This window comes from Leuresthes tenuis, unplaced genomic scaffold (assembly GCF_036924035.1).
Source record: "Leuresthes tenuis unplaced genomic scaffold, fLeuTen1.0.hap1 SCAF_22, whole genome shotgun sequence".
NCBI lineage: Eukaryota > Metazoa > Chordata > Actinopteri > Atheriniformes > Atherinopsidae > Leuresthes > Leuresthes tenuis.
Window position 1 is genome coordinate 1,840,265 of NW_027325376.1, and position 9,563 is coordinate 1,849,827.

The following is a 9,563-nucleotide window of genomic DNA, read 5'->3' on the forward strand; positions in this document are numbered from 1 at the left end:
TGCTTCACAGGCAGCATAAAATATACAGCCAACAACTGCACATAAACTCCATGAAAAAGCTTTAAAGTTAAACATTTTAAAAACCGACTGGTGCAACCTGCACCCAGCAGAGGTCGATTCAAAGAGAAAAACAGCCCAAAAGGCACTAAAAGGATCACAGGTACAAAACAACCACAAAGAACCCGAAAAGATACTCAAACCAACAGCAGAATGATCCCAAAACCAAAAAACAGACACAAAATGACGAGAAAGAACCCGAAAAGATACTCAAACCAACAGCAGAATGATCCAAAAACCAAAAAACAGACACAAAATGACCAGAAAGAACCCGAAAAGATACTCAAACCGACACCAGAATGATCCCAAAACCAAAAAACAGACACAAAATGACCAGAAAGAACCCGAAAAGATACTCAAACCAACACCAGAATCATCCCAAAACCAAAAAACAGACACAAAATGACCAGAAAGAACCCGAAAAGATACTCAAACCAACACCAGAATCATCCCAAAACCAAAAAACAGACACAAAATGACCAGAAAGAACCCGAAAAGATACTCAAACCAACACCAGAATGATCCCAAAACCAAAAAACAGACACAAAATGACCAGAAAGAACCTGAAAAGATACTCAAACCAACACCAGAATCATCCCAAAACCAAAAAACAGACACAAAATGACCAGAAAGAACCTGAAAAGATACTCAAACCAACAGCAGAATCATCCCAAAACCAAAAAACAGACACAAAATGACCAGAAAGAACCTGAAAAGATACTCAAACCAACAGCAGAAGGATCCCAAAACCAAACAAATGATCCCAGAAACAAAGCAAAACCAAAAAAAGACACAAAATGACCAGAAAGTCCAAAAAGAGCCACAAAGTGACCATTAAAAGATGCTTTCTGACCCCTGAAAGACACAAACGGGGACAGCAGAAACTTTCTGTAACAGGAGCAAAGATGAGCACGAAAAGAAGAGAAATGAGAGAAGTTTTCAGAAGAAAAGCAACAAACATTTAGCTCTGCTGCATCAGCAAAATGTTTCAGCGTGTGAAGCTCCGAATGACAAGCGTCCTCGGGCCCTCGGGCCCTCGGGCTTCTTTTATGAAGGGACTTAATCTGCTGACACACAGTCGTGCTGATTCAGCTGAACACGAGTCTCTCTGGAGGTTTGTTTCCCAGAGCCGTCGCAGCAGCTCAACCTTCCTTCGCTTCCTCGTTTTCCACCAACAGAAACTCATCCTCAACCTGACAGGGATCAGGGCCCGGAGTCCAGAGGCCACTGCTGGAAAAGCTCTGCCTCTGGTATGATCACATGACCTCGGGCCCTGATCATGTGACCTCAGGCCTGATCATGTGACCTCAGACCTGATCATGTGACCTCGGGCCCTGATCGCGTGACCTCAGGCCTGATCACATGACCTCGGGCCCTGATCATGTAACCTCAGGCCTGATTATGTGGCCTCAGGCCCTGATCATGTGACCTCGGGCCCTGATTATGTGGCCTCAGGCCCTGATCATGTGACCTCGGGCCCTGATTATGTGGCCTCAGGCCCTGATCATGTGACCTCGGGCCCTGATCATGTGACCTCAGGCCTGATCATGTGGCCTCAGGCCTGATCATGTGACCTCGGGCCCTGATCATGTGACCTCGGGCCTGATCATGTGGCCTCGGGCCCTGATCATGTGACCTCGGGCCCTGATCATGTAGCCTCAGGCCTGATCATGTGGCCTCGGGCCCTGATCATGTGGCCTCGGGCCCTGATCGCGTGACCTCAGGCCTGATCATGTGACCTCAGGCCTGATTATGTGGCCTCGGGCCTGATCATGTGTCCTCGGGCCCTGATTATGTGGCCTCAGGCCCTGATCGTGTGACCTGGGGCCCTGATCATGTGACCTCAGGCCTGATCATGTGGCCTCGGGCCCTGATCGTGTGACCTGGGGCCCTGATCATGTGACCTCAGGCCTGATCATGTGGCCTCGGGCCCTGATCGCGTGACCTCGGGCCCTGATCATGTGGCCTCGGGCCCTGATCATGTGACCTCGGGCCCTGATCATGTGACCTCGGGCCCTGATCGCGTGACCTCGGGCCTGATCATGTGGCCTCGGGCCCTGATCATGTGGCCTCGGGCCCTGATCATGTGGCCTCGGGCCCTGATCATGTGGCCTCGGGCCCTGATCATGTGACCTCGGGCCCTGATCATGTGTCCTCGGGCCCTGATTATGTGGCCTCAGGCCCTGATCGTGTGACCTGGGGCCCTGATCATGTGACCTCAGGCCTGATCATGTGGCCTCGGGCCCTGATCGTGTGACCTGGGGCCCTGATCATGTGACCTCAGGCCTGATCATGTGGCCTCGGGCCCTGATCGCGTGACCTCGGGCCCTGATCACGTGGCCTCGGGCCCTGATCACGTGACCTCGGGCCCTGATCATGTGACCTCGGGCCCTGATCGCGTGACCTCGGGCCTGATCATGTGGCCTCGGGCCCTGATCATGTGGCCTCGGGCCCTGATCATGTGGCCTCGGGCCCTGATCATGTGGCCTCGGGCCCTGATCATGTGGCCTCGGGCCCTGATCATGTGGCCTCGGGCCTGATCATGTGGCCTCGGGCCCTGATCATGTGGCCTCGGGCCCTGATCATGTGACGTCGGGCCCTGATCATGTGGCCTCGGGCCCTGATCATGTGACCTCAGGCCTGATCGCGTGACCTCGGGCCTGATCATGTGGCCTCGGGCCCTGATCATGTGACGTCGGGCCCTGATCATGTGACCTCGGGCCCTGATCATGTGACCTCAGGCCTGATCATGTGGCCTCAGGCCTGATCATGTGACCTCGGGCCCTGATCATGTGACCTCGGGCCTGATCATGTGGCCTCGGGCCCTGATCATGTGACCTCGGGCCCTGATCATGTAGCCTCAGGCCCTGATCATGTGGCCTCGGGCCCTGATCGCGTGACCTCAGGCCTGATCACATGACCTCGGGCCCTGATCATGTGACCTCAGGCCTGATTATGTGGCCTCGGGCCTGATCATGTGTCCTCGGGCCCTGATTATGTGGCCTCAGGCCCTGATCGTGTGACCTGGGGCCCTGATCATGTGACCTCAGGCCTGATCATGTGGCCTCGGGCCCTGATCGTGTGACCTGGGGCCCTGATCATGTGACCTCAGGCCTGATCATGTGGCCTCGGGCCCTGATCGCGTGACCTCGGGCCCTGATCATGTTGCCTCGGGCCCTGATCATGTGACCTCGGGCCCTGATCATGTGACCTCGGGCCCTGATCGCGTGACCTCGGGCCTGATCATGTGGCCTCGGGCCCTGATCATGTGGCCTCGGGCCCTGATCATGTGGCCTCAGGCCCTGATCATGTGGCCTCGGGCCCTGATCATGTGGCCTCGGGCCCTGATCATGTGACCTCGGGCCCTGATCATGTGGCCTCGGGCCTGATCATGTGGCCTCGGGCCCTGATCATGTGGCCTCGGGCCCTGATCATGTGACGTCGGGCCCTGATCATGTGGCCTCGGGCCCTGATCATGTGACCTCGGGCCCTGATGGATGGAAAAGTTCTCTGATGTGTCCATGCAGAGCTTTAAAAGCCCAAACCAGGATCTTAAGGTGGACTCTGAGGACTCAGAAGCCTCGCAGCAGCGTTCTGAACAACAACCTGCAAACGTTTACAAAGAATTCCAATAATCCGGCTCAGAGCATGATGGGACTGAAGTGAAGTGAAAGCTGAGTGCAAAGTTACCCCAAAGTTCCTGGTTAAGATTCTGCAGAAGAAGCGGGAGGAGCCAGAGTTTCCATGAGCGCAGACACAGATCTGTGGAGCTCAGACCAGGTCTCTGTAGCTTAGAAACCTCTCGGGCCTTAAAGAGCTGCGTAGCTGTGGGAGGATTCGTCCTTAAACTAAGATTACAAGATAACAGTTTCACTTAAAGCCAGAAACTGTGAGTTAGTTCTGGTTCAGTTAACTTTAACACTGAATGCTGGAGTGTTCCTGAGGCTGAGAGCCACTGAAGCTCCTCCCCCAGGCGCTGACTCCCCGTCATTCGTCCTCCTCAGAGCGGCTGCAGACAGGACGGCTGACGGCGGCTTTCCCTTCGCTGCTCAGTGACACGTCCATTCAACAGGAGGCGCCCGGGGGTTCCGGTCAGAGCCGGTCCTGCTCTCACGCCGCAGATTAGCTTTAATTCCTGCTGAAGCGGCAGCGTCTCATTGAAAAGCAGCTTCCATATCGGGCTGGAAGTGACAAATCTGAAGCCGTCTGAGGATCAAATGTGTAATCCTGAAACAAAGAGGAGCTGCCGCCACACAAAAGGATCACTGAGTCCAACTGCCACAGCTCTGCTTTTCAAAGGAAGCCTTCATGAAGACGCTGGAACACGCAGGAAAACTGCTGCTTTTACTCCAGCGGCCTGAGCCTCTGCCCCATAAAGCAGGAAACTGCAACCGTGGCACAAATATGTGCAAACGATGAAAAGATCAGAAGGATCAAAACACTTTTCCACCAACAGTCTGAGAACTTTCACTGAACAGTAACTTTCCAGTGAGCCTGAACGTTCCTCCGATGCTCCTCAGGTTCACAGAGCCGCCACAAACCCCCAAAATGCACAAAACGGGCTGAAAGCCCCACAGAAAACATCACATCTGGTTCCTACTCGCTACCAGTGGATGGAAAACATGTTTTATTTGATTTAAACCCCAAATTAAGGGTTCAAAGTGTTGAGAAAACTGATGACAAAACGTCTCAGCAGTGCTGCCGTTAGCTCATGTCGCTAACAGGAAGCTAACAGGAAGCTCCTTTCACTGATTTTCTGTGGTTTTATGTGGATAAAATGACATAAAAACATGGAAAAGATCAGAAGTTGGAGCAGCTTTGTTCATAGTTGTGTTCGTGAGTTCAGAAAAGGATCAAAAAGGGAAAAATAAAAGAAAATCGTGTGGAAACGTGTTCAGAATACTGTGAAAGTTGTGGACTCAGCAGTGATGTCATCAGTGATGTCATCAGTGATGTCACCACATGCATATCAGATGATTAAATCTACTGCCTTCGTAAACTTTGGGCCACACAAAGTTTCTCCTCCTCTGATCGTTTTGAAGCTGCAGACCTTCCCAGCTTCCTTCACAACGTCACCTTCAGCCGACCTTCAAGGTTCCAGGTTTAAGTTTCTGTGACCTTCAGGGGGTTCTGAGGTCAACTGTTCGCTCAGGGAAGGTCGGTGCCGTCCAGCAGCTCTGATTCAGACAGAGTTTCTGTGACCTTCAGGGGGTTCTGAGGTCAACTGTTCGCTCAGGGAAGGTCGGTGCCGTCCAGCAGCTCTGATTCAGACAGAGTTTCTGTGACCTTCAGGGGGTTCGGAGGTCAACTGTTCGCTCAGGGAAGGTCGGTGCCGTCAGCAGCTCTGATTCAGACAGAGTTTCTGTGACCTTCAGGGGGTTCTGAGGTCAAGTGTTCGCTCAGGGAAGGTCGGTGCCGTCCAGCAGCTCTGATTCAGACACAGTTTCTGTGACCTTCAGGGGGTTCTGAGGTCAACTGTTCGCTCAGGGAAGGTCGGTGCCGTCCAGCAGCTCTGATTCAGACAGAGTTTCTGTGACCTTCAGGGGGTTCTGAGGTCAACTGTTCGCTCAGGGAAGGTCGGTGCCGTCCAGCAGCTCTGATTCAGACACAGTTTCTGTGACCTTCAGGGGGTTCTGAGGTCAACTGTTCGCTCAGGGAAGGTCGGTGCCGTCCAGCAGCTCTGATTCAGACACAGTTTCTGTGACCTTCAGGGGGTTCTGAGGTCAACTGTTCGCTCAGGGAAGGTCGGTGCCGTCCAGCAGCTCTGATTCAGACACAGTTTCTGTGACCTTCAGGGGGTTCTGAGGTCAACTGTTCGCTCAGGGAAGGTCGGTGCCGTCAGCAGCTCTGATTCAGACAGAGTTTCTGTGACCTTCAGGGGGTTCTGAGGTCAACTGTTCGCTCAGGGAAGGTCGGTGCCGTCAGCAGCTCTGATTCAGACACAGTTTCTGTGACCTTCAGGGGGTTCGGAGGTCAACTGTTCGCTCAGGGAAGGTCGGTGCCGTCCAGCAGCTCTGATTCAGACGGAGTTTCTGTGACCTTCAGGGGGTTCTGAGGTCAACTGTTCGCTCAGGGAAGGTCGGTGCCGTCCAGCAGCTCTGATTCAGACACAGTTTCTGTGTTTTAACCCTGCGAACCTGCTGCTGTGGAGGAGCTTTCTGTCAGAAAGCATCTTAATCCCACGTCATCCTTTCAGAGCCGCCGGCTCTAATCCGCCGCTCGCTTTAACAGGATTAAAGTTGGACTTCCTCCATCACAGGACCCTGTTTTCCAGACTTCCAAAGTCGAGCCTCCTGCTCCTGAACAAGAGAATAAAAGTACAAAAAGAATGAGTTAAAGGTGTCGGCGTCCTGCTTTGTTCTGCATCTCTTATGAATATTCACCTCAGAACCTTCCTCCCTGCCTGCTGTCCTAGATGCACCTGCGACACACATCCAAACGCACACTTTTCCCAGCAGGGACTGCGCCGGCGCCAACTTGGCCGCGCTACAAAGAGACGCCCTCGTGGTCGGGTGGAGTAATGACACAGATACAAAGGGGGAGGGGTGGGGACGGGGAGTGGGGGAGGGAGAGGAGACGGGACACGCTCCCAGGCACTAAAGAGCCTCAAAGTGTCCCGGTAAACGTGTGAAACCGACCTCACAAACGCACACAAACGCACGCGGGCTCTTTAGCATCATGCAAAATTCACCTGCGGCGCCCCTGAAGCCGACGTTTGAGGCGACAAATGACAAAAGCGACAGACGGGGAAAAGCTGCCCGCCGAGCAGCTTCAGTGTAAACAAAGAGTCCTGAAGCTGAACCGCTGCTTCAAAGCTAGATTTTAGACGGCTTTAAACGTCCTTTAAGGGAAAATCTTCTTTTCAATCACAGAAAAACAAAGAAATCTGACCAATTTATGTGATAAATTAGTGAAACTTTTACATTATCCAGAGTTCAAATATCAAATATCAATATTCAAAATAACATGTTTTTGTTTGCAGCTGCAGTGCAACCAGTTCATGGTGCGTTCACTGACTCATTGATATGTTCATGGTGCGTTCACTGACTCATTGATATGTTCATGGTGCGTTCACTGACTCATTGATATGTTCATGGTGCATTCACTGACTCATTGATATGTTCATGGTGCGTTCACTGACTCCATTGATATGTTTGTGGTGCGTTCACTGACTCCACTTTGATATGTTTGTGGTGCGTTCACTGACTCATTGATATGTTTGTGGTGCGTTCACTGACTCATTGATATGTTCATGGTGCGTTCACTGACTCCATTGATATGTTTGTGGTGCGTTCACTGACTCCACTTTGATATGTTTGTGGTGCGTTCACTGACTCATTGATATGTTCATGGTGCGTTCACTGACTCCATTGATATGTTCATGGTGCGTTCACTGACTCCATTGATATGTTTGTGGTGCGTTCACTGACTCCACTTTGATATGTTTGTGGTGCGTTCACTGACTCATTGATATGTTTGTGGTGCGTTCACTGACTCATTGATATGTTCATGGTGTGTTCACTGACTCCATTGATATGTTTGTGGTGCGTTCACTGACTCATTGATATGTTCATGGTGCGTTCACTGACTCATTGATATGTTCATGGTGCGTTCACTGACTCCATTGATATGTTTGTGGTGCGTTCACTGACTCCACTTTGATATGTTTGTGGTGCGTTCACTGACTCATTGATATGTTTGTGGTGCGTTCACTGACTCATTGATATGTTCATGGTGCGTTCACTGACTCATTGATATGTTCATGGTGCGTTCACTGACTCATTGATATGTTCATGGTGCGTTCACTGACTCATTGATATGTTCATGGTGCGTTCACTGACTCATTGATATGTTCATGGTGCGTTCACTGACTCATTGATATGTTCGTGGTGCGTTCACTGACTCCATTGATATGTTTGTGGTGCGTTCACTGACTCATTGATATGTTCATGGTGCGTTCACTGACTCATTGATATGTTCATGGTGCGTTCACTGACTCCATTGATATGTTTGTGGTGCGTTCACTGACTCCACTTTGATATGTTTGTGGTGCGTTCACTGACTCATTGATATGTTTGTGGTGCGTTCACTGACTCCACTTTGATATGTTTGTGGTGCGTTCACTGACTCCTCATTGATATGTTTGTGGTGCGTTCACTGACTCATTGATATGTTTGTGGTGCGTTCACTGACTCATTGATATGTTCGTGGTGCGTTCACTGACTCCTTTGATATGTTGATTGATACTGACTCCTCTGCAGAAGCAGATAATGTGACCATGAATTCAAGGCCTGTGATATCAGTTTGTTTCAGTTCGTGAGGCTTTAACTGCATCTGGGTCTCTGTGAATTTACCATGGAATAGTTCTCCAGGCTTCTTGAAGGACATCCCAAAGCTCTGCAGCAGGTCAAACTGGGACCTCCGTCTGCTGCCCGTTTCAAACAGTGCACGTGTGATGCGTGCACGTGAGGAGCAAAGCAGCCTGAACAAACACAAACGGTCTGTTGGCAGGAAACTAAACCCAGAGTTTTTTCTCAGTTCTCAGCAGCTTTAAAGTGAATCTCTGGTCTGAGCTCCTTTATTCTCCAACACAGCCTGAACCCTCTGAGACAAGCTTTCTGTCATTTCTTTAAGGAGTCTTCAGGAATAGTTCTCCAGGCTTCTTGAAGGACATCCCAAAGCTCTTCTTTGGATGTGGGCTGCCTTTTGTTCCGTTCTCTGTCAGATGATCCCACACTGCTTCAATAATGTTGAGGTCCGGGCTCTGGGGAGGATTCATCCCTCCATAAGACCTGTTGCCACTGATTTTCAGTCCACTTCTTGTGTCATTTGACACAGCTCAGCCTTTTCTCCCTGTTTCCCTTCCTTAAGAACGGCTTCTTGACAGCCACCCTTCCATGGAGCCCATTTCTGATGAGGCTTGGGCCAACAGTAGATGGATCAGCTGAAGGTCCAGATGCATCTCTCAGGTCCTGTCAGGTCACAGCTGGATTTTTTCCTCTTTCTTAAGGACATCACTTTCAGATCCTGTTCATCTGCTGGAGATAGTTTTTTAGGCCTGACACTTCTTCTTTTGTCCTCCACTTGTCCAGTTTCCTCAAATGTTTTAAGGACACACTGCACACCATGCTGAGATATGCCAAGTTTTCAGCTAATAGCTCTTTGGGAATCACCTTGTTGCTGCAGAAATCCTATTTTCTGTCTGTCAAACTGTGTTTTCTTTGCTGTTTTTCATAGATGCAGCTAAAGAAATGGGAACAAATGATGTGTCTTTGTGACAAAGTGCCTAAAGATCCAGTTTAAAATGGCTTCTTTGCTAAGTTGTCTGTTCTGTGTCGACACAACACTGGTTCATCCCTTGAGTTAGGAGCCTTTTTTCTGCCTGAATGGGTCAAAGGTCAGAGTTAAGTGGCTGAACAAAGAAAAAACACTGAAAATGTTCAGGAACAAGGACTGAAGATGAGTGAAAAAGCAGAAAATGTCCAAAGAAAACCTCTGAAAGAGCT